General features: G+C 44.5%; 1 protein-coding gene and 1 pseudogene across 3 annotated transcripts in view; both read left to right on the top strand.

Annotated features, from left to right (window-relative positions):
* The window catches only part of EPHB2 (EPH receptor B2), a 268,821-nt gene that overhangs the window by 161,744 nt on the left and 80,754 nt on the right, over positions 1-26,323 (top strand). The window lies entirely within an intron of this gene.
* Positions 11,164-11,258, top strand: LOC122752311 (annotated as a pseudogene).

The raw sequence follows: 26,323 nt of genomic DNA, 5'->3' as shown, positions 1-26,323 counted from the left end.
AGCTAGGATCTATAAAATGAGGGGCTTTGACTCAATGGTTTTTAAGACCCCATCTAGCTCTAAAACTGTGATATCCCCCACCCTCCTTGAGCAAGGAATAACTCATAAATAGCCCATGTGTTCAACTAGCATCTTCTCAATGTCAAGAGATCAACACACTGGGTGAACTTTCTGCGGCTTCATACTTATGAGAGAACATAGATAAGAGATGGACAAGGCGGGCAAGCAACATCCAACTTGTTGGCAGGAACACTTCCATCATTGAGACTACATGACCAGGGGAGTATCAGAGTAATGCCTGGCATATGATGCTCTGCATATACTTGACTCAATCCCATTATCCTCTAGGTGTTATAAGTAATTCCCATACTACAGATGGGGAAATCGGTCACCAAAAGGAGAAGTGACTTTTGCAGAAGCGCTCAGGTTGTTAACAGAATTACAAGTTCAACACTCCCTTCTCACCCACCCTCATGACTGTCCAACAAAGACCCTGCATTCCCTTAAGGTCCTTCTTCTAGAATCTTTTTCTGACCATCCCCAAGACTCCCCAGGTAAAAGTGCTCAATCCACAAGCATTTATTAAGTACTGACTGTATGTGTGTATATGCCCAAAAAGTCTTTGAGTGGGACTCTCCACTACTCTTTATTCAATCTATTCAGCAAATATCTGCTAAGCCCCTACTGTCTGCTGGGCACTGTGTTCAGCTCAGTGGGGGATATGAACTTGCATGAGACAAAGGCCCTGCCATAGGAGAGTTTATGGTTTCAAGGAGGGGATTTGAGTCAAGAACAAGAATAAATTGAGAAGAGACTATCCATAAACAGAATATATATGTATATGTATGAATAGATGTATGTGTATACATGCACACACATATATGTGATGTGTATACATATACATATGTGTACATACATGTACACATACAAGGTTTGAGAGGAAGGAAGCAGGAAGACCCGAGGAAATCAGGAAAGACCTCATGCAGAAAGACATTCGAGCTCCGCTTTGAAGGAAATGAAAGGCTCTAAGAGATAGTGGAGAGGATCTCTCTCTCTCCCTCATTAAATTTCTCACGTAACTTTTTTTTTTTTTTTTTGGTGAGGCAATTGGGGTTAAGTGACTTGCCCAGGGTCACATAGCCAGTAAGTGTCTGAGGTCGGATTTGAACTCAGGTCCTCCTGAATCTAGGGCCGGTGCTTTATCCACTGCGCCACCTAGCTGCCCCTCTCATATAACTTTACCGAAATTTTTTTAGGATAATAGATTTAAAACTAGAAAAGACCTTAAGGGCCACCAAGTCCATTTTACAGATGAGAAAAATGAGACCTATAGAGTTGAAGTGACTTGACCAAGGTCACACAGGAAGTGTCCAAGATGGGATTTGAACCCAGTTCACCCTGTCTCCAGGACCAGGGCCTTATCCACTATACCACATTGCTTTCCTCTTATACCTTTATTGTCTGTGTATTGTTCCTCTCCCCATTATGTCAGGTCTTATTTTCCCTCATAAACACAGGACTTTACACTGAATAGATATTTATGCAGTGGAATAGCATTAAAATTGACCCTACAAGAAAAGCTGAGTGTTGGAAGATATGACCACCTCGGGGCTTCAGGGTCCCATATGGCTTAGACTCTCTTTGGAGAGGCCTCTATTGTTTCGGCTTCTTCCTGGCTTGATGCTTTTTACCCTTCCAAACACCAAGGCGTCCTTATAAAACCAGCTCCCAGTGCTGTTTTGCTTTATAGTTGAGAAAGACCCTTCTTTGCAACCTCTATGAGGCTGTAGTATAAGGGGAACTAAAGATCAGGGAGGACAAGTAATCTGCCCTGGATCGCACAGGTACTCAGGATTGGAGCCAGGACCCAATCCAGACCATCCCAGGCCGAGTATTCTTTCCGCTGTACCCGATGATGCCTCCTTTCCAGCAAGAGTGTGTTCACTGGATGTTAGATATTGTTTGTAGATTTCACTTCAGTGCGTGGTTCAAAGTGGGGGAAAATCAATACTTGGGTTATTTCTGTTTGGGACTCAGCACGTTAGTGTTGTTGCTTTTTTTGGTTCATGGCTCAGTTAATGTCCCTGGTGCAAGTAGAGGATTTGTTCAACCTTCTGCACAGGTGGTCTTTTAGTCCTGGGAAAAAGCCCTGAGCTTGGATGGAAACCAAAGAACATAAGAGACTTGGATAAGGAGGGAGACCATGCCGAACATAGGGGACACTCTGGGCACAGGCACCGAGGTGGGAGATGCAGCCTCATATGGGACAAACTTAATGGAGGCTGCTTTGGTCAGACCAAAGGGGAGTCACTGAAAATCCAAGTGGAAAGGGGGGTTGGAGCAGAGGCTTTGAATACTAGACGCAGACATTTGTATTGGACCCTAGACATAGTAGGGAGCCGCTGGGATTTGTTGTATTGTGGGGAGCAAGGACAAGGGGCGAGTGACGTGATCAGCCCATCACTTTGGTGGCTGCCATGGAGGGTGAATCAGAGAGGGGAGAAATTTGAAGCAGGGAAACCAATTAGGAGGCAATTGCAATAGTCCTACTGAATTAGACTTGTGGTCCTGGGAGTAGAGAAAAGGGATTGGGTGAAAGAAGTGGCATTGGCAATGCTTGGGAACAGATTGGGTATATGGAGTAAGAAAGAGTAAGGAATCCAAGCTGAAAGGATCCTTAGAACACAGAATGCTAGAGGGACTTTAACTGGGCTTAGAACACAGGATGTCAGAGCTGGGAGGGTCTTTAGAGATCATTTTAGACCAACCTCCTCATTTTACAGATGAGGAAACTGAGCCCCAGAGAGATTAAGTAACTTGCCCAAGGTAATACAGCTGGTAAGTGACTGAGATGGGATTTGTCCAAGGTCAACTTTGCAACATTTATTCATTCTGCTCTTATCCACCAACCATTTAAAAATTAGATAATCTGTACCCAGCCTTGTTATGGTCATTAAGAGAAATATACAGATATATATAGATATATATATATAACCTATATCAGATTACCTGCTGTCTAGGGGAGGGGGGAGGGAGAGGAGGGAGGGAGAAAAATCTGAAATTGGAAAGCTTGTATAAACAAAAGTTGAGAACTATCTTTACATGTCACGGGAAAAAAATACTTTATTAATTAAGATAAATAAATAAATAAATAAATTTTTAAAAAGAGAAATATACAGATAAAGACATGGCCCACCACCACCACCTTTATAGACTATATAATTAATGGGGAAAGGGGAGTAGGCCAGGGGCACAGACATAAATATGTAATCCCATACAATATCTGAAACAGAGGAAAATATAATAAATAGCATAAGGGAGGCACAAAGGACTCTTTCAGGATGGAGGAGGGAAGCTGATAATCTTGGTAGAAAAACTAACCTTTCTTCTTTTCATTGCTGTTGCCCCTCCTCCAACCCTCTGCCAAATAGGCTCCTCTGATCAGCTGTTTTCACAATTCAAATAAATTCCTTATACATTTATTAAGCACCTACTGTGTAACAGGCACCACGTTAGGCACTTGGGACACAAAAATTAAAAGAACAACCATCCCCTTGCCTTAAAGGAGTTTATAATCTACTAGAATATACATATTATCACATATAAACGAATAATTATATAGTAATTTCAAAATGGAGAAAGCACTATCAGTTGTAGAGGCTGCTACCCACCTCCTGAGGGGTGATGAGCTCATGGTGCAGAATGTAGCATACATTTTTTGTCAGTGGCCAGGGCAGGAATTTATTTTGTTTAACAGCACTTTCTCTGGGTGTCCCCAGAGTGCCTGAAGTGCTTGTTGGCTTGTGCTTGCTCCTGCTCATGCCCCCCCTCCCCCTCTCTGCTCCAGCTCCTGGCTTTCTTCATTTTCTCCAAATTCCAGCTAAAATCCTACCTTTTGCAAAGAGTCTTTCCCAGTCTCCCTTAATTCTGATGCTTCCCTCTGTTATTATTTCCAGTTTCTCCTGTCTATATCTTGTTTGCACATAGTTGTTTGCATGTCATCTCCCCCCAGTTAGACTAGGAGCTCCTTAAGGGAATATCTTTTGCCTATTTTTGTATCCCCAGGGCCTGGCGCATATTAGGGCACTTAATTAATCAATTAATTAATGATAGTTGACTGGATGACTGACTGATTTGACTATTTGGTACAAAGGTTTAGTTCTGTTTTCATGGTGGGAGAGAGAGAAGTGGGACAAGAAGGAAATAGATTTTTACTAATTGAAAAAATTTAATTTCAAGAAAAAAAAATTGGGCCTATTAGAAAAGGCTTCATGATTTTGTTTTTGCAGGGCAATGAGGATTAAGTGACTTGCCCAGGGTCACATAGCTAGCTAGCCACTAGTTGCTAGGTGGCACAGTGGATAAAGCACTGGCCCTGGATTCAGGAAGACCTGAGTTCAAATCCGGTTTCAGACACTTGATACTTACTAGCTGTGTGACCCTGGGCAATTCACTTAACCCCCATTGCCCAGAAAAACAAAAAACAAACAAACAAAAAAAGATATATCTGGAAAGGAGTCTGAAGGGTAGGACGTCCTCAAAGGGCCAGCTAGGTGGCGCAGTGGATAGAGCACCTGCCTTGGAGTCAGGAGTACCTGAGTTCAAATTTGGCCTCAGACACTTAACACTTACTAGCTGTGTGACCCTGGGCAAGTCACTTAACCCCAGTTGCCTCACCAAAAAAAAAGAAAGAAAGAAAAAAGAAAAGAAACTCTATTAAAAAAAAGAAAAGAAAAGAAAAGGCTTCATGTAGAAGGTGGCACCGGAGCCATGCTTTGAAGAAATTTAGGAATTCTTTGAAGCAGAGGTGAGGAGGCAAAACATTCCTCTGCAAAGGCATGGAGGAAAGATATGGAATGTTCTGTGAGGGGAGGGGGAGGTTATCAGGCTGTAATTTACAATGGCTCCCATTTTTCGAATGTGTCAAGCTCTCTTCACTACAATCCTTTAAGGTGGGTAGGGTGACAATTATCTTCCCCATTTCACAATTATCTTTCCCCATTTCAGAAAACTGAGGCTCAAAGTGTGGAAATAGTTTGTTTAGGGTCACAGAGCTTAATAGCCAGGTCAACTGGCATGGGCTTCCTCTCTTGATTAGGGGTGTGTGTGTGTGTGTGTGTGTGTGTGTGTGTGTGTGTGTTTTGCCCAGGAAGCACAAAGAGACAACTCGGATTTGTCGATTTTATTTTCATTCCAACAGAAGGAAGAAAAGCCAAATTCCTGCCAAATCCTGGCAACTCAACAGAGGTTCCAGCCTTGCCCCAATCTAGGCCCAAAAAGAAAAAAAGACCGCAGAGAAACTTAGGAAAACCCACTTCAGATGTGAATTCCAGCGGGGACCCCCATGGCCTCAGCATTGTTTACAAAAGCCTCAGGCTGAGACCCAGCCCAGACAGAGGGGCCAGTCACTGGCAATGCTGATCCACCAGGGGAAGGTGCCAGGAGCTGTCATTAGTGAGCAAAAGCCCGGCTGTGGGGAGTCTGAAAAGCTGTTTAGTGCTTGTGGGGTCACCCCTCTCCATCTGTGGGCTCCCGCTAGTTTGGGGAAGGGTCACGGGTGAGGGGAAGCTTCTGAGCCCGGAAGGTATTTGGATTCTGGAGGAAACCAAAAGTTCCAAACCAGGACAAATGCCCGGAAGCTTGGAACTTGAGGGGAGATGAAATCTGAGGTTAGCTTGTCAAACCCGATGGGACTTAAACGGAATATTAAAATGTAGAATGTTAAAGACGTACAATGCACAGTGTTAGAGCTGAATGGAAGTTGTTTAGCGCCTAGCTTCTTAAACTGAGGATCGAGACCCCATATAGGGTCCGTAACTGGATGTGGGGATCAAAAAAAATTGGCAACAGTGAAAGGTCATGTATACCTACTTTATATACCTACATACCAGGGGTAAAAAATTTCTCAATCCAAAAAGGGTCACAAGTGGAAAAAGTTTAAGAAGCCCTGCTTTAGTGCATAGACCAGTCAGACCTTAGAACAGAGAATGTTAAAATGCAGAACACCAGCACTGGAATGGACCTTAGAACACAAGATGTCAAAACTGGGAGGGGCCTTAGAATATAGGATGTCAGAGCTGGGAGGGCCCTTAGAATATGGAATGTCAGAACTCAGTAAGACCTACAACATAGAATACCAGAGGAGCTGGAAGGGGCCTTAGAGCAGAGAATGTCAGAGCAGGGAGGGCCCTTAGAATATGGAATGTCAGAACTCAGTAAGACCTACAACATAGAATAGCAGAGGAGCTGGAAAGGGCCTTAGAGCAGAGAATGTCAGAGCAGGGAGGGCCCTTAGAACCCAGAATGTCAGAGCTAGAAACAACACTTGGAACACAAAACATCAGAACTGGAAGACTTTATAACCTATCTAATCCAACTGCTTTATGGAAACAGATGAGAAAACCGAGGGCCCTACTGGTCACCTTCTCTGGCCACCTTTCCATATAATGGCGGTGGGGATGGGGTGGAGAGGGGGCCAGGGCTTGAGGCTGATGTGCATGGATTTTCTAGGCCATTGAATTGGGAATTGGGTTGTCGAGTGACCAGCAGACTTACAAACAGAAAATGGAGGGTATTGGTTGTTGCCAACAGGAAGAAAACCACAGCAGCAGCAACCAAAGCCATCGCTAGGAATTATGCACCTGGGTTCTCTTAGCACCCTTAGCCCCTTTCAAAGCTAAGTAATCACCATTTCCTACATGAGTGGTCTTTCTAGCTGCAGCTACCTCCCACCCAAATTACCTTGGATTGGCACCATGTAAATTTTGTATCAACTTATATGTGTACATGTATCCCTTCTAATAGATTGTAGGCTCCTTGGGGGGAATACCATTTTGTTTTTGTCTTTGTCCAGTATCAGACATATAGTAGGTCCTTAGGAAATGTTTATTAATTGATTGGTTGTTGATTGAAGTGCCACAAACCCTCCTCACCCTGGGAGGCAGGAAGCATAGAGCAAACACTCATTTGGGAGGGGGATGTGGGAAATACTGCTAAATATTGAAGGGGCAAAGATTGGGGATGCCTACTTTGCCATCTGGTGGCTTCCTGTTTGTGGGGGAAGGAGGGCAGGTGGGTGGTACAGTGGTTAGAGTGCTGGGTCTGGAGTAAGGAAGACTCATCTTCGTGGGTTCAGATCCAGCCTCATACACTTCCTAGCTGTGTGACCCTGGGAAAGTCACTTAACTATGTTTGCTTCAATTTCCTCATCTATAAAATGAGATAGAAAAGTAATGGCAAACCACTCCTGTATTTCTACAAAGAAAACCACAAATGGGGTCAGGGAGAGTTGGACACAAAAGAAAAACGATTGAACAAACCCTCCAACTCCATAACCAGGACCCTTTCCATTAGGCCAATTAGACCTATCAATAGCCAAGATTTTTTTCCTCCTTTCATTATTTACAAAACATATTACATATTATTACATTGGACGCTCATAGTAATCATCTTCTTTGTCAAGTGGAGTGTTATTATCCCCATTTTAGGGATGAAGAAACTGAGATTTAATGGAGGTCAATGATTTGCCTAAAGAGATACACTCAGTTACTTGCAAATCTGAATGCAATTGCAGATCTTCATCTCACCCCCTCTCTCCTCATGAGACTGATCTCAGTCCTTCAAGGCAGAGGGGTATTAGACCTTGGCACTGTGACAGAGTAAAGAACCAATTGTAGTCAACTAAACTAATTTCTTCCAGTTACACTGAGGTGATTAGGGGAAAGGAAGGAGATAGGAGCCTGGTATATCTATACATTCCTATGGGGAATGATAGAGGTGGCATTTACCCAGATTTTAGCAAAGCATTTGATAAAGAGCCTCTCATGCTATTCCTGTGGAAAAGATGGCAAATTGTGGTCTAGACAATAGTATGATTAAGTGAATTTGAAAATGGTTCAATGGCTACACCCAAAGAGTGGTCATTAATGGTTTGCTGTCAGCTTGGAAGGAGATCTCCAATGGAATTCCCCAGAGATGTGGGCTTTTAATATTTTTTTAGTCAGTGAATTGGAAACAGGGATAGAGGGCAAGCTTATCAAATGTTCGGGTAACAAAAAACTGGGAAGAATAGGTAACATACTCAATGACAGGGTCAGGATCTAAAAGGATGTTGGCAGGCTAGAATATTGGGCTGAATCTTATACAGTGAAATTTAATAGGGATAATTCAAAGGCTTTGCTAGTGGCCTGCGCGCGCTCGCGCTCTAGCGCTCTCTCTCTCTCTCTCTCTCTCTCTCTCTCTCTCTCTCTCTCTCTCTCTCTCTCTCTCTCTCTCTCTCTCTCTCTCTCTCGGGATTCTAGGAGTACCCTGAGGGATTTTGAGAATATCTCTCATCTACTGCCAGTGGCTTGAGCCCATATCGGTTGTGTTTCCCTCCCTGTTAGGTGCCAGTAACTGATGCCCCAGTTCCACTTAGCCACTTAACATTAATTAGCTTTTTTGTTTGTTTGGTTTGGGTTTGGTTTTTGGTTTTTGGTTTTTTTTGGTGGGGCAATGAGGTTTAAGTGACTTGCCCAGGGTCACACAGCTAGTAAGTGTCAAGTGTCTGAGGCCAGATTTGAATTCAGGTCCTCCTGAATCCACAGCCGGTGCTTTATCTACTGATCCACCTAGCTGCCCCTCAATTAGCTTTTACAAAGGGATATTTACTTTGAAAATATAGCAAGGGCACAAACATTTCTTCCCAACATTTCCTTGTCATACTCTCTTCTATACCACCTTGGTCTCTGGGGCAAGTAGGTTCACTCTGAGCACAGCTTCTACATAACATTGTTCCCACTAAGTTCACATCCAAACGAGTCCTCATTTCAACCACCAGGCAAGATCCCAAAGGTCTTTCCTTGTTCCTTGGGGCATTGATTCTGAGTTACTATACGAGGTCACTGATACAACTAGGACACCTAGACACCCTGAGGCTCATTCTTCTGACCTTTCAACACTCCAAAAATGGAGTCTACAATCCCTCCACCTAAAATGGAAAAGAACAAAAAGTCAGTCAAAATGGCTACATGGGTGACCTCAGCAGGGAGAAGACCCAAGGCCTCTCTCACCTTACCGTATTGTCTCTCCCTGAGTGCCATCAGGGAAGGGTCAAGCTGAGAGAAAAAGGGAGGGTCTCTAATCACTTTTGAGTTTTTTAATGCCTCCATGGCCAATCCTGTTCATCACATGGCCAACTGACCAGAACCAGTGACAGAATATCTATAGATGCTGCAACATCTCTGAAAACCACTCCATTCCACGTCATCACAGCTATCCCAGAAGCAGGCTCTCCACTCGGAATTTTCACCAGCCAAGCACTCTGTGCATGTGTCAGTTCCATTACATTTTCACAGGTCCAAAAAAACAACTCCTCAAGCATCAGATGGGGGGAAGGGGAATGACAAGAAAGCAAATCATCTGAAAACAAAAAGAATATTCATTGGATGATTGAGTGATTGGAGGTTTCACCTCAATATGAATCAGTGGTATAAAAACAGCATTCAAGAAAGTTGGGCTTCTTTGCTGCATCAGAAGTCAAATACTCTAAAGTCAAAGTGATGGGCCACTATATTCTGTCCTAGTCAGACCATATCATGTTCGGTTCCAGGAGTCATTTTTCTGGAAAGAGTAATCAGGATAGCCAAGGGCCTTCATTGATGATCATTGAACCCATGAGGCTCATGAAATCGCGAAGAGAGGAGAGAGCCATGGACTGAGCCAATGGCTGGGGAGGGAACAGAGATGATGATATTGCAAAGGAGACTAAAACAGAGTGAAGGAAGAAATTAAGGAGAAAGCAGTATCACCAAAATTCAGAGAGGAAAGAGTATCCAGGAAATTGGGGATGTTCAGTAGTGTAAACACAGCAGATTATTACATTTAGCAGTTAAGAGAAAGTGTCAAACTTGGAGAGAACAGTTTCGGTTGCATGGCAGGGTCTGGAAATGAGATGTAAGGGGTTAAAAAATGAGTAGATGATGAGAAAGTAGAAGAAGCTTTAGGTGTTCTAGGAGTTTAGCTGTGGATGGGAGAAAAGATTTAGGATGATCGCTTAAGGGAAGATTAGGAACAAAGGAAGGGATTTTTTAAAAAGAGAGAGAAAGAGAAGGGATGGAATTGAGGACACAAGTAGAGAGACTGTTCTTCACAGGAAGGACCATTTCTTCCTCTGAAACCAGAGGAAGGGGAAAGATGGGGATGGTTATTGATAGAATTTGAGGCATAGAATTGAGTAAAAGAAGAATCCATGGTGGATAACATCAATTTTCTCAGTAAAGTATGAGGCAAAGTACCTTCCTGGGAGAGAGAAGCAAGTGGTGGGTAGTCAGTCAAGTCAAGTCAGCAAACATTAAATAAATACTTACTATATGTCAGGCATTGTGCTGAGTGCTGAGGTTACAAAAAAAGCAAAAAACATAGTCCCCTACTTTCAAGCATATTTTCTTCTCTTTCCTGGCTAATGCAGGAATTTGTTTTGCACAATTATATGTATTTGGGGTTTTTAATAGTATTTTTCTAATTACAAGACAAATTTTTAACATTCATTTTTATAAGATTTTGAGTTTGTACATATTTGTAATGGGTTTTGTTTTCCTTGCCTTCTTGATGGGTGGAGGAGGGGATGGAGAAGGAGAGAAATCAGAAGTGAAAATTAAATTAAATTAAACTAAAAACAAGAAGATGGACACAGTAGTAAAGGGTGATGTTGTGAAAGGTTTTAAATGCCCAACAGAGTTTATATTTGATCCTGGTTTTAATAGGGAGACACTGGAAGGTATTGAGTGGGGAGGGGGGTCAGGATGGGAAAAGGTGACATGATCAGACCAAGCTTTCAGAAAATCACTTTGACAGCTGAGTAGAGGGTGGATTGGAGTAAGGAGAGACTTGGGGCAGGAAAACCGAAAGCAATTGCAGCAGTCCAGATGAGAGATGATGGAGGCTTGTAGCAGGTGATGACTATGTGAGTAGACAGAAAGTGCCATATACAAGAGATGTTGATATGGTAGAAATGACAAGACTAAAAATAGATTGAATTAGTAGGATCAGTATGGGTGAGTAGTAAAAGATGACACCAAGATTGCAAGTCTGTGTGACTGTGTTTCCCTGGAAAGTAATAGGAAAGTTAGGAATAAGAGAGGGTTTGTGGGGAAAGAGTTGAGTCTGAGAAGCTTATGGGAGAGCTTGCTACAGCAGCACATAGAGTAAAATTGGAATGATACAGAGATTAGCTTGGTCCTTGGGCAAGGATGACACACAAATTTGTGAAGAGAAGTTTACAGGACATACAGTTTGAGAGATCTAAAAAAACAGGTGATATGGCTCAGGAGAGAAGTTGGGGATCCGTGGGACTCATCTGCATAGGGATGAAAATTCAACCCATGGGAGCTAATGAAATTGCCAAGGAGAGAGAGAGAGAGAGAGAGAAAGAGAGAGAGAGAGAGAGAGAGAGAGAGAGAGAGAGAGAGAGAACAAAAAGAAGCTAAGGCAGAGCTGGGGGTTGGGGACAGCCATATTTAGTGAGCATGACCTAGATGAAGATCCAGCAAAGGAGACTGAGGAGGAAGGGTCAGCCAGGTAGGAAGAGCATCAAGAGAGAGCAGTGTCACGAAAACGTAGAGAAGACAAACACATATCCACTAAAATAGTGTCATAGGCGGCAGAGAGGCCAGGAAGAATGAGGGGTGAGAAACAATGATCAGATTGGAGGATTAAGTGATTATTGGGAACTTTGGAGGGAGTGGTTTCAAAGGAATAATGAAGTGAGAAGCCAGATTGCAGAAGATTTAGAAAGTGTAGACACTGGAAATGGGTGGCTTTCTCAAGGAATTTATCCAAGAAGGGAAGGAGAGTTCTAGGCCAAGAAATGGCAGGGATGGATGAATCAAGTGAAGGTTCTTTTTTTGTGAGGCCATTGGGGTTAAGTGACTTGCCCAGGGTCACACAGGTAGTAAGTGTTAAGTGTCTGAGGCTGGATTTGAACTCAGGTCCTCCTGACGCCAGGGCTGGTTCTCTATCCACTGTGTCACCTAGTTGCCCCTAAGGTTCTTTTTAAGAGTTGGGGAAACATGAGCATGTTTATAAGCAATAGGGAAGGAGCCTACAGAAAGGGGAAGACACAAGGTTAGGGAGGGTGGTGACCATAGAGGGGGCAATCTCTCGGGGAAGATAGGCTGGAATTGTTGTTGTTTGCCCTTCATTCTCAAAGAGAACCATGACATTGGGAGGTGATGTCATGACTTGCACTGAATTGGATTTAAGTGAGAGAGGACTGAGCAAGGTCACCAACCTCACTCTCTCCTCCAGAACCATCTGGGTCCAATGGCAAGATATCTATCAGGATGACTGGAGATGGCCCTGGATATTTAAGGCAATTGGGTTTAAGTGTCTTGCCCAGGATCACACAGCTAGTAAGTGTCTGTGGTGATATTTGAACTCAGATCCTCCTGACTCCAGGACCACTGCTCTATCCACTGTGCCACCTACCTGCCCCTAATAGGCTGGAGTGGCATCAAGGTGAATGAAGAGAACTTTGCCATGCCAAGAAGAAAGGTCATCTGTTAATGCAAGATAGGTGAAGAAGGAGATATCAGGGACCATGTATGAGGGATGAGAAGAGGAAGAGGGAGAAAAGAGGAGGGGAGAAGAGAGATCTCCCAACAAACGGCTTCCTTTGTTTTTGTTTTTTTTTTTTGGTGAATTATGAATCAAGGTTTTCAACTGAGAGGGTATCATTGTAGTCTTGAGAGGGGATAAAAATGTTTTGGGCCAGATTCCACGGGGAGTATGATAGGGAATTAATCAGGAAAGAGGAAAGGGATTGATGCGTAGCTGTTGAGATTAAGTACATTTGAAGTGGACCCAAACAGCACACTTGTGTGAGTTCAGGCGCACAAGAGTAGAAGAGAAGATGGATGGTAGGGATAATCCCGGGCCTTGAATTGGAAAGGGATGCGCAGCCGTAAGACTAGGGGATGAGGTATTGGAGTGTAGAGAACAGCTTAAGGCCCTGCAGAGTGGAGGAGGGGACGGTGTGCACAGAATGGGCCGTCAGCTTCCACTCAACCTGTTGAGGTGAAGGGAGGGGACCTCATTGCAGGCTGATTCCTCCATAGAAACTCCATGCGCTTCCTCAGTGCCCAAAGCTCGGATTAGAGGCTTTTGCTAGCTCTCAGAACAGGAGCCAGGGAATGTTACCAGGAAGGGGAAAAAAACAACTGGCCCCAAACAGAGACTGACAGTCTTTCCTGCGCTCAGGCCCTTCTGCCTCCCTCTCCCACTCCACCCCCATGCAGCATGGCTGTTGCTGGGGAAAGTGGGCGACTTCCGCTAGGGATGGGTGCCCGTTGTCAGTACGGAGGCAAACAGATCTGGTGCCTCGAGAGTCTCTGAGAGAGAATGGAGAAGCCTGGCAGCAAGGAGGCATCGGGCAGGGACCAGAGTGTGCCCAGCCCCAGCCAGGGCTTCTCCTCTGAAACACTGCTCAACCACGTGGCCACATGGACAGAAGGCTCGCCCAGGCTTCCTTTGGTTTCCTCATCTGGAAAACGAGGAGGTTAAACAAGAGGCTCATTTAAGTCCCAGCGTGCACCTACATTATTCTAAGGGCCCTTCATATGCACCTTTCCAGCTCTGATATTCTGGGTTCAAAGGGTTCCCCCCACCAGCTCTTACATCCTGTGTTCTCAGGGCCCTCCCAGCTCTACCATTCTGTGTTCTAAGGGCCCTTCCAGCTCTGACATCCTGGATTCTAAGGGCCCTCCCAGCTCTGACATCCTGGGTTCTGAGAGTCCTCCTAGCTCTAGTATCTGTGTTCTAAGGGCCCTTCCAGTTCTGATATTCTGGGTTCTAAAGGCTCTCCTAGCTCTAATATTCTGTGTTCTAAGGGCCCTTCCAGCTCTGACATCCTGTGTTCTCAGGGCCCTCCCAACTCTGACATTCTGGGTTATGAGAGTCCTCCTAGCTCTAGCATCTGTGTTCTAAGATCCCTCCCAGCTCTGACATCCTGGGTTCTAAGATCCCTCCCAGCTCTGACATCCTGGGTTCTAAGGGTCCTCCCAGCTCTAACTTTCTGTGTCCTAAGGGCTCTTCCACTTCTGACATTCCGTGTTCTATAAATGTTGCACAAAGCAAGGCACACCCATACTGTGCTGCACCATAATAACAAGGACAGATCATTCACTGAAATGGCCTTAGGTTGCGTAGGATACCGACAAAGGAGGCCAAAACCAATCCAATTTTTTTTTTTTAAAGGAGCAGGGCCTTTGCAAAAGGCAAGAGCTGACACAGTTCGCTCTGTCCCAGCAAGAGACCCCAGTTAGGCAAGTCAGAAACCTAAGATAAGCTTTAGCCTGGCAAGGACTCCTGGGAATCATGTCTCCAGAACAAAGCATCATTGTTTTCATTGCGGATGGAGCAAGGTGAAAAGGGGGCTTGGCTTGCTGACCCCCATATCTCAGGATCTAAGGGCTCATGAAAACCAATTTGAGGGAGAGGTCATTCTACCAAAGGTCACAGGGCCCTCAATCATGTGCCCCGGCATCCAGAGCTGCTTATAGGGGACAATAAAGGGCTTTGGACTAGACATTCCCTGAGGACCCTCCCAGGGCCCTCCCACCTCTGACATTTCTGTGTTCTGAGCTCCCTTCCAGCTCAGATAGCCAAAGATTCTTCCGTTCCCCTCTGCATAAAATGAGAGCCTTGGAGTTGAAGTTCCATCCAGTTTTAAATCCCCAACCCTAGTCTGTGCATTCAAGGGGCATTGTAGAGCCCTTTTTTTCTAGCACGTCTTTCCAAACCATTAAAAAATGTTTGAACTTGACCTGCTCCAAGTTCTCTCAATTTTATAGGACTGGGGCCTTTTAGAGAGATACAAGAGTTTACTAAGTTGTTTGTTTGTTTTTGTTTTGGGTGAGGCAGTTGGGGTTAAGTGACTTGCCCAGGGTCACACAGCTAGTAAGTATTAAGTGTCTGAGGCCAGATTTGAACTCAGGTCCTCCTCACTTCAGGGCCGGTGCTCTATCCACTGTGCCAACCAGCTGCCCCAAGAGTCTACTAAGTTTGACTAGTTCGTGTCCCATATGCATTGTGTGTTTGTGTGTGTGTGTGTATGTGTACATACATTGTGCATGTATACATACATGTATATAGAGAGTTTTAGCATGAAATAATATTATATATGTGTATATCCCAATATCCTGAGTGCTGTCTTAACCACATTATTATAACCTAGGAGCAAGAAGGGACTTCAAAGGTCACTGAGGCTAGGCATTCTGCCTCAGACAGATGAACATCAAAACCCTCTAAGACCAATGGATGCCAGTTTGATTCTTAATCATCTCTGGGAACATATTCTATATTTCCCCCTTGTACCCTATTATTGCTGCCCATTAATTACCTTTTTAATTTCTTCCTCTTGTTTAACCAAATGCGATTGCTATAATTTAAATGTAGTTCCTCTTGTGTGGTCTGAGAGAGAGACAGAGGGACAGAGACAGAGATAGAGAAAGACAAAGAGACAGGGAGAGAGGAAGAGAGAGTGAAAGAGTAAGAGAGAGTGAAAGAGTAAGAGAAAGTGAAAGAAAGGAGAGAAAAAGAAAGGAAGTGAGAGAGGAAGAGAGAAAGAAGAAGAGAAGAAGGAGAAAAGAAAGAGGAAGAGAGAGAGAGAGTGGAGGAGAGGAGGAAGAGAGAGAGGAAAAGAGAGAGAGAAGCTAGTCTTTGGGGACTGATGAAAACATACTAATTAGGATCCCGTAACATGGAGCCTTGTCCCAGCTGTACCACTAAGTAGCACTAACTCTCTGTGTGACCTTGGACAAAGCACTTTCCCTCTCAAGATCTTGGTCTCTTCTCTGTAAAATGTGGGGACCGACGATCCAAAGTCTCTTTGAGTTCTAACTCTCTATGTCCTGAGGTCTCACCCAGCTCTGACATTCTATATCCGAAGGACCATTCCCGTTCTAATATCTCTGTGTTCAAAGGTCCCTCTCCCATCCTGAGGCCCAGGTTCTGGGCCAGTTTCCTCATATGTAACATGAGAGGGCCGTCCCTGGCTTCTGAGGCCTCTCCCGTCTCTAAAGGGGGGATCCTTTGGTCCTAATAGAATATTTTATGATGTTGAGAACCCCTGAGCTCTCAGAAATGGATAGATCTCTCCCTTTCTCCCTACTGGAGGCCAAAGGAATGGAGAGTCCAAACTTAGAATTGATGTCTTGCTGCCCCCCTCGTGCAGGGAGAGGAGAACAAGGTGTCCCTGTCTGAAAGAAAAGAGGAGAGGGGGAATGGAGTTTGGGGAGAAAGAGTCAGGAATCCTAAAGGGAAGCCTGTTTTCAGAGAGATAACAGACCTCCCCGGAAGCTGTGGGGGGAGAGGGGGGATAGGCACTGCAGAAGAGAAAAGAGACTTTTGCTGAGTTAATATCATGGGGGCTGAGAAGAGGAGCCCGCAGTGATTTTGATGAAACTCCCGGTCATCTAAGTGAAAGTACAGGGTGTGGACTTTTGTCCTAGAGGAACTTCCCATGGAGATACACACCACCCCTGGGCTCTATGCAGGGGACTCCTCTGATCAGATCCCATTATCTGTAGTCTTGCATCATGAAAGGGACCGGACTTGGGGGGAAAAGACAAACATCTAGGTCGAACAAGGGCACCAGGAATTCCAGCAATTCAGGCTGTCCAAAAATGGACCGACTCATCTCAACAGTTGAGTCCTCTGTCATTGGGAGTAGTCACTGGGACCATGTTATAGGTTGGAGGTGGGGGGAGATGGGATTCCTCCATGAAGTAGGAACTGAGCCAGATGACCCCTAAGTTTCTTCATGGGGGGGTGATTCTAGCCTCTTTCGCTTCTCTGTAGCCTCTGAAGACGTATGAAAAATGTAGTTTATTATCTGACTTGTAAGTGTGTCCCTGTAGAATCCTCAACTCCTTAGTAGTAGTATAGTTACTAATAACTTGAGATCGGCTGAGTGAGTGGCAGGATGACTCACTCAATGAGCATGAGAGCGATGGGAAGCAGACTCCCAGCCTGGAGGTCACTGAGAGTTTTTTTCTCCCTTTAGTGTTACCAGTGAAGGTGGGGGTGGAGGGAGGGGAATAGCCAGGGGACCCTGAGTGCACAGAACTGAGTCTGCCTCCCATATTCCAGGATCACCTAGGATGATGATAGGAATGCAGGATTTAAGGTTGAATGGGACCTTGGGGATAATAGTCACCAGCTTAGCCAAGAAGTTACGCAATTTACCCAAAGTTGTACCAGCAATCAGTGGCAGAGCCAAGATTTGAACCCAGGCCCATCTGTACTCCCTGCTGCCTCTTCTCCTGTAGCCCAGGTGGGCTCAATGGGATGGGAGGAAGTGTCCTGTGCTTGGACACTATCAGAGTCACAGGGTATAGAAGAGCCCACATGCTTTCAGAGCCTTCTTCCTGTTTTCTCTAACCAAGGGCCCTCATAAGATCATCAATCTCCCACCTCCATGCCTTTGTATGGCTTTTCCCACATGACTGAATTGCAGTCTTTCCTTATTTCTACCTTTTAAAATCTTAAGCCTCCTTGAGGGCCGACCTCAGATACTGCCTCCTACAAGGAGCCTTCCCTTCCCTGGTCCTTCTCTCCTTCCTTCTATTTTCTTTCTTTCTTTCTTTTTTGGTGAGGCAGTTGGGGTTAAGTGACTTGCCCAGGGTCACACAGCTAGTAAGTGTCAAGGGTCTGAGGCCGTATTTGAACTCGGGTCCTCCTGAATCCAGGGCCAGTGCTTTATCCACTGTACCACCTAGCTTCCCCTCTCCTTCCTTCTTTATGTTTCATCTGCTTATCTGTCACATATTGTAGGCTGGAGTAGAAATAGAAGCTCTCTATAGGCAGGTAATGTATTTCCTTGGAAGTCTTCAAGCAGAGGTTGGATGACCACTGGTTGAATGTGTTATCCATGGGAAACTTCTTTCAGGAAGGGTCAGACTAGGTGGCCTCTGAGGTCCCTCCCCACTCTAGCTCTATGACTAAATCGCTTCAAGTCCCCATGCCTCAGTTTCCCCCTTCTATAAAATGAGGGGGTTGGACTAGGTGGCCTCTGGCGTACTTTCTGGTTTTAAATCTATGGTCTTGGGGCATCTAGGTGGTGCAGTGGATAAAGCACCAGCCCTGGATTCAGGAGGACCTGAATTCAAATCCGGCCTCAGACACTTGACACTTACTAGCTGTGTGACCCTGGGCAAGTTACTTAACCCCCGCAAAAAACAAAAAAAACTAAAAACTAAAAAATTAAATCTATGGTCTTGTAACTCTGAAATTCAATGATTCACCTAGTAGGCCCACCAATAAATGCTTGAAATTAATCTAGTAATGGCAGGGTTCTCAGAGAAATCTGGTCCACACCTTTTGTTTGACACACAAGGAAACCAGAGCCCAGAAAAAGGAAGCACCTCATCCAAAATCCCACTGCTGAGAGTGGAACCCAGGGCCCCTGACGCCAAGCACTGGACTCTGGGGGATTAGAGCCCTTCCCTTCTGGGGGCTGGACTCTTAAGTGCTCATCAAGTTTATGGGTTCTCATGTTTATGGGCTTTCAGGGAGGCTTTTAGGGAGACCATCCTCTGCCCCTTATATAAAGTCTGAGATAAGAAAGGGTTCATAGGATTAGGGACTTGTCATCAGGACAGCTTTGATGCCTCTCCTCGGTTTCTTTCTCTTTTAAAACATCCATGAAAAGCCCGAAACAGCTCCCCTAATAATAAACACACTTTTCAAAATAAAGGAGACAATTCAGGAAGGGGCGGTAAGAAAAGAAAGCACAGTTAAACTAGATGGCTCTGCAAAAGCTCAAGTCCCAGCAATTTGTTGTAAATTCCCCCATTCTGCTGGCCAGAGATCACTTGTGTGGTAAATCTTGCTGTTGGCAAGATCCTCGACTTTCAACCCATCAGATGGAGGCAGGCATTCGACCTCCATAAAATTGTGTTTGGAAGTCCTTTCAGGAAGAAATGATCCCTGGCCCTCCCTGATCCTCCCTTGGGCCCTCCCTGGTGACCTTCCCCTGAGCTCTCCTGGGTCTCTACTGGGCCCTTGCGGGATCCTAGAAACCAGAAAATGCTCAGAAATGTACAGATTCTAACTCATGACTGGGGCCTGTCAACTCTATTCCTTGTGACAGGAACAGAGCTTTGCCTAGGACTCACACCAAGATGGCAGCTGCTGGGGTCCTCCAGCTGTATTCAAGACTTTCCCAATCAATCAGTCAATCAACAAGCATTCATGAAGCATCTTACTGAGTGCCATTGACCCAGAGAGGCAAAGACAAAAGAAGAAAGACCCCTGCCATTACATCCTTCACATTCTAGGAGGGTGGACATTCTACTGAAAATAGGAGCACTAGACCTGGAGTGAGGAAGTCCTGAGTTCAAATGTGGTCTCAGACTCTTGACAGCTGGGTGACCCCAGGCCAATCAGTTAGCCTTTCTGTCCTTCAATTCTATCGTCTGTGAAATGGGAATTAAAAATAGCAATAAGCAAAAAAAGAAAACAAAGTAAAACAAAATATATATATATATATATACACACATACATACATATATATATATACACACACATACATACATATACACACACACACACACACACACACACATATATATATATATATATATATATATATATATATATAAAACCTCCCAGGATAGTTATGAGAATCAAATGAGATAACATTTATAAAGCACTTTGCAAAACTTGGAATGATACATAAATGCTACCTATTACTACCATCATCATCATTATTATTATTAATTTCACATATGATTATGTACATCATATATACAAGACCATTTCAGGAAAGAAGGCACTGACATCTTGGTGGTTGGGAGGAGGAAATCAGGACAAAAAGCTTCAGGTAGGTGTGCTTGAGCTGAGTTTTGAAGGAAACCAGGGATTATAAGAAGCCAAAGTTAGGGGAAAGGGCATTCTAGGCATGTGGAAGAGCCTAGCAAAAGAGGATGGAGACGGGAGATGAAGGAATGGAGCGTCCTTTGTAAGGAAAAGCAAATAGTCTCCTCTTTCCCCAACTTTTCCAATTTATCAGGCAAAACTGCAGGTCCCCCCTTTTACAGGCCTCCGGTCTATCACTAAACTATACTAGCAAGGCAATTAGAGGCCTATGCAAGTACCTTCTAATCAATCTGGGAGAGTAACCATTGACCCTTTCCTAGAAATTTAGATCAACACTGATTCCTTCCACTCTAAAGTGGGATGAAGGTCAGGAAACTAATTCATGCATTGTATTATTAGCCAATCCCTTGCTTCCATCCCAGAATCTAGGTTGGGGCCCTCTGGAGAGTGGAGAGGGCACTCGATTTGGGGTCAGAAGACCTGGGTTTATGATGCTTATTCCCTCTGTGATTCTGGGCAAGCCACTTCAATTTCCTGGGCATCGGATTCTCCATTTGTAAAATGAGGTGATTGGTTTAGACTCATAAGACCTGTTCTAGGCCATGGGCTAGGAGGAAGGATGACTTCACAGCTCTATATGTATCACGTGTCTCTTTGGGTCATGCATAGGACTCCCACCATATGTGTCCTTTGTAAAAGAGTACAGTTGTTCCTTCTCCTAACATCCTGGGGCTTTGTCAGCTCCTGGCTCTGAATCCATGCGACCCCCAAAGCCAATTGACTTATCTCCTACATCTGTAGCCTTGAGTAGTTTAGAGGCAGTATGGAAAAGGGGGAATCATGATTGATTTGGAGTCAGATCAGCTAATTACTATCTCTGTGCCTTTGGATGAATCAATCACTTAACATTTTTATATCTCAGTTTCCTCCTGGCATATAGTAGGTATTTAATAAGTTTTTACTGACTGATAGACTATTTTAAAATAAATTCAGAAATAAATAAATGAATGAAACAAAACCACAAAAAGTATACTGGGCTCTTACCTCCCTTTCCTCTTTAGGTCATATAGGACAACATAATATATATTAGGACAGTGTTTCAACCTGAAGCCCAGTCTTACCTGAATGAGAAACCTTAAGTGTTTTTTTCTTTAACAATCAGTTGCCAAACAGTGTTCTGCACTCAAATATATTTTAAAATGTTGTTGTTGAATAATTTCACTTTTGTCTGACTCTTTGTCCTCCCCATTGGGGTTTTCTTGGCAAATGTACTAGATGGTTTGCCATTTCCTTCTCCAGCTCACTTTACAGATGCAGAAACTGAGGCAAATAGGGTTAGATGACTTGCCCAGGGTCACACAGATAGTGTCTGAAGCTAGATTTGAACTCAGGAAGTCTCCAGGCCTGGCACTCTATTAACTTCACCATCTAACTGCCCCCACGTTTTAAATAGTTCTTCTCTAAGGTAATCACTTTCTGTGAAAAAGTGGGTGGGAGTTTAAGAAGGACCTCAAAGCTTCAGGAAAATGGATTGGGGTGGTAACCAGATTTAGAGTGGGAACGCCTTAATCCAATTAAGGTCATTATGTATCTTTACCCTAGACTAGATTGAGTGGTTTAGGAAAATGATTCTCCAGGAAGCACTAACATTAAAAGTGACTCTTCCCTTTGATGAATCAACCCTGTTAATTGAACTCTCACCTACACTTTGTTACTGTGTTTTATCTTACTGCAGAACTTTGTCTTTGAGAAAACTGTAAATTGTAAATCCAGTGGGAAAATGGCCCTTGTCAGAGAGGAGTATGCAAAGGAAGGATGGATTCCTGTCTCTTTGAATTGTCTAAGTCATTTTGGTTAATAAATATTAAGTGCCTACTATGTGCCAGGAACTGTGCTAAGAGCTGAGGAATCCCTGCTCTCAAGGAGCTCCAGTCTAATGGGAGGTACAGGTGAGGGGGAGAAATACCAATATCTCTGTACAAACAAGAAAGGAAGTGGGAAAAATGAGTATCTATATGGTACCTACTATGGGCATCTAGGTGGTACAGTGGATAGAGTGCCCAGACTGAACTCAGGAAGATTCATCTTCCTGAGTTCAAATCTAGCCTCAGATACTTCCTTAGTTGTGTGACCCTGGGCAAGTCATTTAACCATATCTGCCTCTTTTTCCTCATCTGTAAAATGAGCTGGAGAAGGAAATGGAAAACTGCTCCAATATCTTTGAAAAAAACAAAAACAAAATGGGATTACAAAGAGTTGGACATGGACACAACTTAAATAACTAAACTACAAAAGGAACCTACTATGTGCCAGGCAATGTGATAAGCACTTTACAATTATTACCTCATTTGATTCTCACAACAAACCTGCAAGGTAGGGGTTTTATTATTTCTATTTACAATTGAGGATACTGAGGGTAAGTGATTTGCCCAAGGTCACACATCTCTAGAAGGCTTGTACTCCAAATGAGGAGTACAGTATTTTTCTTCCACAGACCACTTGTTGAATAAGGCATAGAGGGATGTGGAATGGACTAGACAGATGGATGATGGAACCCTTTTTGACCCTGAAATTCCATGATTCTTTGAGTTATAGAATCTTAAAATTGGAGGGCATAGAAACAGAATATCTTTGTTGACACAGGATGTCAAAGCTGGGAGGGCCCTTAGAACACAGACTGGCAGAGCTGGGAGGGCCCTTAGAACACAGACTATCAGAGCTGAGAGGGCCCTTAGAACACAGGATGTCATAGCTGGAAGGGCCCTTAGAACCCAGGATGTCAGAGCTGGGAGGGATCTTAGAACCCAGGATGTCAGAGCTGGGAGGGATCTTAGAACACAGATGCTAGAGCTAGGAGGACTCTCATAACCCAGAATGTCAGAGTTGGGAGGGCCCTGAGAACACAGGATGTCAGAGCTGAGAGGGCCCTTAGAACACAAAATATCAGAGAGAGTTATAATAATGTCAGAGCTGGGAGCAGCCTCAGGACATAGAACGTTAGGACCTGATGAGGCATTAGAACATAGGATGTAGATCAATAGAGAGGCCCGGAAAGGTAGAGTGATTTGGCATGAACCTCAGGTCCTCTGACCTGTGACCCCCACTTCCCCGCCCTCTCTTTGCTGCTCTTGCTTCCATTTCCTCCTCAGAGTAACTTGCAGAGGGGAAAAGTCTCCAGATGCCAGGAGCCAGCCTCCCCACCTAGCTTTCACTGACGCTGCAGCCTTCTGGGTCACGGCCCAGGGGGGAAGCACACAATGTCAGGTACATCCCTTTCCTCACACCTGATGAGAGACAATCACGAGCATCTCACTGCCTGTTGAGGCAACAAGAACATCCCATCTAGCAAGAGCCCTTAGGAGTCAGGGGGCGGGCACTGATACCAGCGGGATACCGCAAGAGCCCTAGTTGTGAAATCACAGGACTGGACGCCCGGCCCCACTGTGTGACTTCATGTCTGTGTAGGGCCCGTCCTATAAATCACTTCCACTCCCTGAGCCTACGTGTTCTCATTTCTAGGACAAGGAGGTTAGACTAGCTGACCTCTAAGCTTCCTTCCAGAACTAAATCTAAGATCTTATCAGAACCACTGAATATTGTGGTTGGAAGGGACCCAGTCCACCATCTTCCCACATTTAGAAGAATCCCTAGTGCCTGGTACAGTGCCCCTCAGCCCGTGCATGCTTTATAAAGGTTTGTTGTGGGGCAGCTAGGTGGCACAGTGGATAGAGCGCTGGCCCTGGATTCAGGAGGACCTGAGTTCAAATCCAGCCTTAGACACTTGACACTTATTATTGACACTGGGCAAGTCACTTAACCCTCATTGCCCTGCCCTCCAAAAAGCTGAGCCATAGAAGGGAGTTTTGTACAGGTTTGGTTGACCTCCAAGGACCCTCCTCACTCTGAGATGCCATGATCCCCATCCGAATGACCAAGTCTCGCTGATTTGATTCAAGGGATGTGTATTAAGGGATTTTTAAGAGTGGAAGGAACAGTGAATCTTTAACCTAGAAAAGAAAGGACGTAGAGGGGACAGAATGGCTGGCTTTGAGCAGAAAAAGGGTCCCCGTGGATCCTGCCCTAGAGAGGATAGAATGAGGGTTAATGGGTGGAAGTTGCAAAGGGACAAATTTATGGTAAGTTTGATGTAAGAAACGAAACAAAACACTTCCTAATAATAACTCCCTTCTGAATAGGTGAACTCCCCATAGCTGGAGGTGTTTAAGGAATGTTGTGAAGAGGATTCTTGTTGAGGCACAGACCTCTGAAGTCTCCTCTGACTGAGCCTGGGATTCCCTGTGAACCTTCTAGAATGGAATGCCCTGAATTGAACCCCAGATGTTTGAGATGGGGTTTCAGCATGATACAGGAAAGTTGGGTCATTCCTCCTCCTTGTGAACACTGCGCCTCTAGTCATGCAGCCTGAGATCACCTTAGGTTTCTCAGCCACCACATCACATTACATAGCAAATGCCCATTGCACTTGTGGTCCATTACGACCCCCAGGGTTTTTTCATGTGAACTTCCAAGAAGCCAGTTCTCCCTCCCAATTTCTTTCAAGTCTCAGCTAAAATTCCACATTCTTCAAGAAGCCTTTCCCAGTCTCGCTTCAAGCTGGTGCCTTCCCTCTGAGACCACCTCCAACTTGCCCTGCATAACTTGTATATACATAGTTGTTTACAGGTTGTTTCTCCCATTAGACTAGAAACTCCCTGAGGACAGGGACTGTTTCTTGACTTTCTTTATATCCCTTAGCCTTCCACATAGTAAGTGCTTGATAAATGCTTATTGACTGGCTAGACTTTTCTCCAGGATTTGGATGCTTGATTTATTACTTACATTTAAGAATGGACTCCCATCTCAGAATGTCCTCAGAGAATCATTGGTGAAGAGAGAAGGGACCTTAAAGGTTCATCTAGTCCAACTCACTCATTTTACAGATGGAGAAACTGAGGCCCAGAGTAGGGAAGGGACCTACCCAAGGTCATACAGGTAAAACCAGATTATGATTCCTTATCAGGTAGTTCTGAGGAAAGCCCTTTGTCAACCTTTAAAGTCCTAAAGACATGCGAGTTGTTGCCATTATTATTGTATGATTCACTCCCCCAGGAGCAAGGACATCTTGGCACATTCTTCTTTGCCACCCAGGTTAAGCCCTTCCTTTCTGCCTGCTTCAGCTCCCAAGGCTAGAGAGGGGATGAGTGCCAGTGAAGGGTAAAGTCAAGTTTTCATTGGTATTCAAGTCACCGTCTGTCCCAGGCTTGGGTCAGTTTAGGTCAGCAGCTCAGCCCCCTCCCTTAATGAATTAACATGAATTGACAAAGAAGCAGCTAGAGCCCAAAACTAATAAGGCCTTTGAGGGATAACTCCCCCCCCCAAAAAAAAAAGTCATAGCACAAATTCTGAGGAGTTTACAATCTAATTGGAAGGACAGTCGTATACAAACTTAACTCATGGTCCTGGTACCTCCACAACTGGCAAGGAATGTAGCCTCATAATTGAACTGTCCTCTGGGCTTTGGTGTCCTTCCCCAACTGAATTTAGCCCACCTCTCCCCAGCTGTACCTACTTATAGCTCTGCCTACTCATAGTAGGTGGTCCCACAGCAAATCTGTTGGCAAATTAGCAAAAATGGAAAGTATCCAATCAACATAAAGCCTAGCAACCCAGTATAGCTCAAATATACGAATGCAAGGAGGAGGTACACAATAAAGGAGTAGGCTTGAGGTTAATAATGGGCATCTAGGTGGCACAGTGGAGAGAGTACCAGGTCTGCAGTCAGAAAGACTCCTCTTCCTGAGTTCAAATCTGGCTTCAAATACTCACTAGCTATGTGACCCTGGGTAAGTCACTTCAACCCTGTTTGCCTCAGTTTCCTCATCTGTAAAATGAGCTGGAGAAGGAAATGGCAAACCCCTCCAGTATCTTTGCCAAGAACAAACAAACAAACAGCTGGGTCGGTCACAAAGAGTCAGACATGACTGGAAAAACAACTTGAAGCATCAAACTTTGGGCTGGTTCTTTTTTTTTTTTTTACATTGGTCCTGGAAGTCCCCAGGTACACTAAGGAAGTCACAAATTTCTGCCTCCTATAGGAAAGAAGCATGTCCCCTTCAACCAATAGACCCTTAGACGATGAGAGCATCAAATGTTCTGGCTAGAACAGAGAATGCCGGGGTTAAAAGGGACGTCAGACTGTAGTGTGTCAGAGCTGGAGGAATCCTTAGATCATAGGCTGTCAGAACTCAAAAGGACCTTCGAGACCGTCTAGTCGAGTTCAGATTAATTTGTCTGGGAAACACTTCATGGCATCAAATACATCGACAGAACTCATAAATGCTGCTGATTGATGCGAAGAGGGAAGGGATAGTGAAGTGGGAGGGACTGACTCTGAGCCCCAGAGAGGAGTTGCTGGTGTAAGTGCCTTCACCAACAACAACAGGCTTACATCAGACATTCCGTCAAT

This window comes from Dromiciops gliroides, chromosome 3 (assembly GCF_019393635.1).
Source record: "Dromiciops gliroides isolate mDroGli1 chromosome 3, mDroGli1.pri, whole genome shotgun sequence".
Lineage (NCBI taxonomy): Eukaryota > Metazoa > Chordata > Mammalia > Microbiotheria > Microbiotheriidae > Dromiciops > Dromiciops gliroides.
This window is presented reverse-complemented; position numbering and strand designations above follow the sequence as displayed.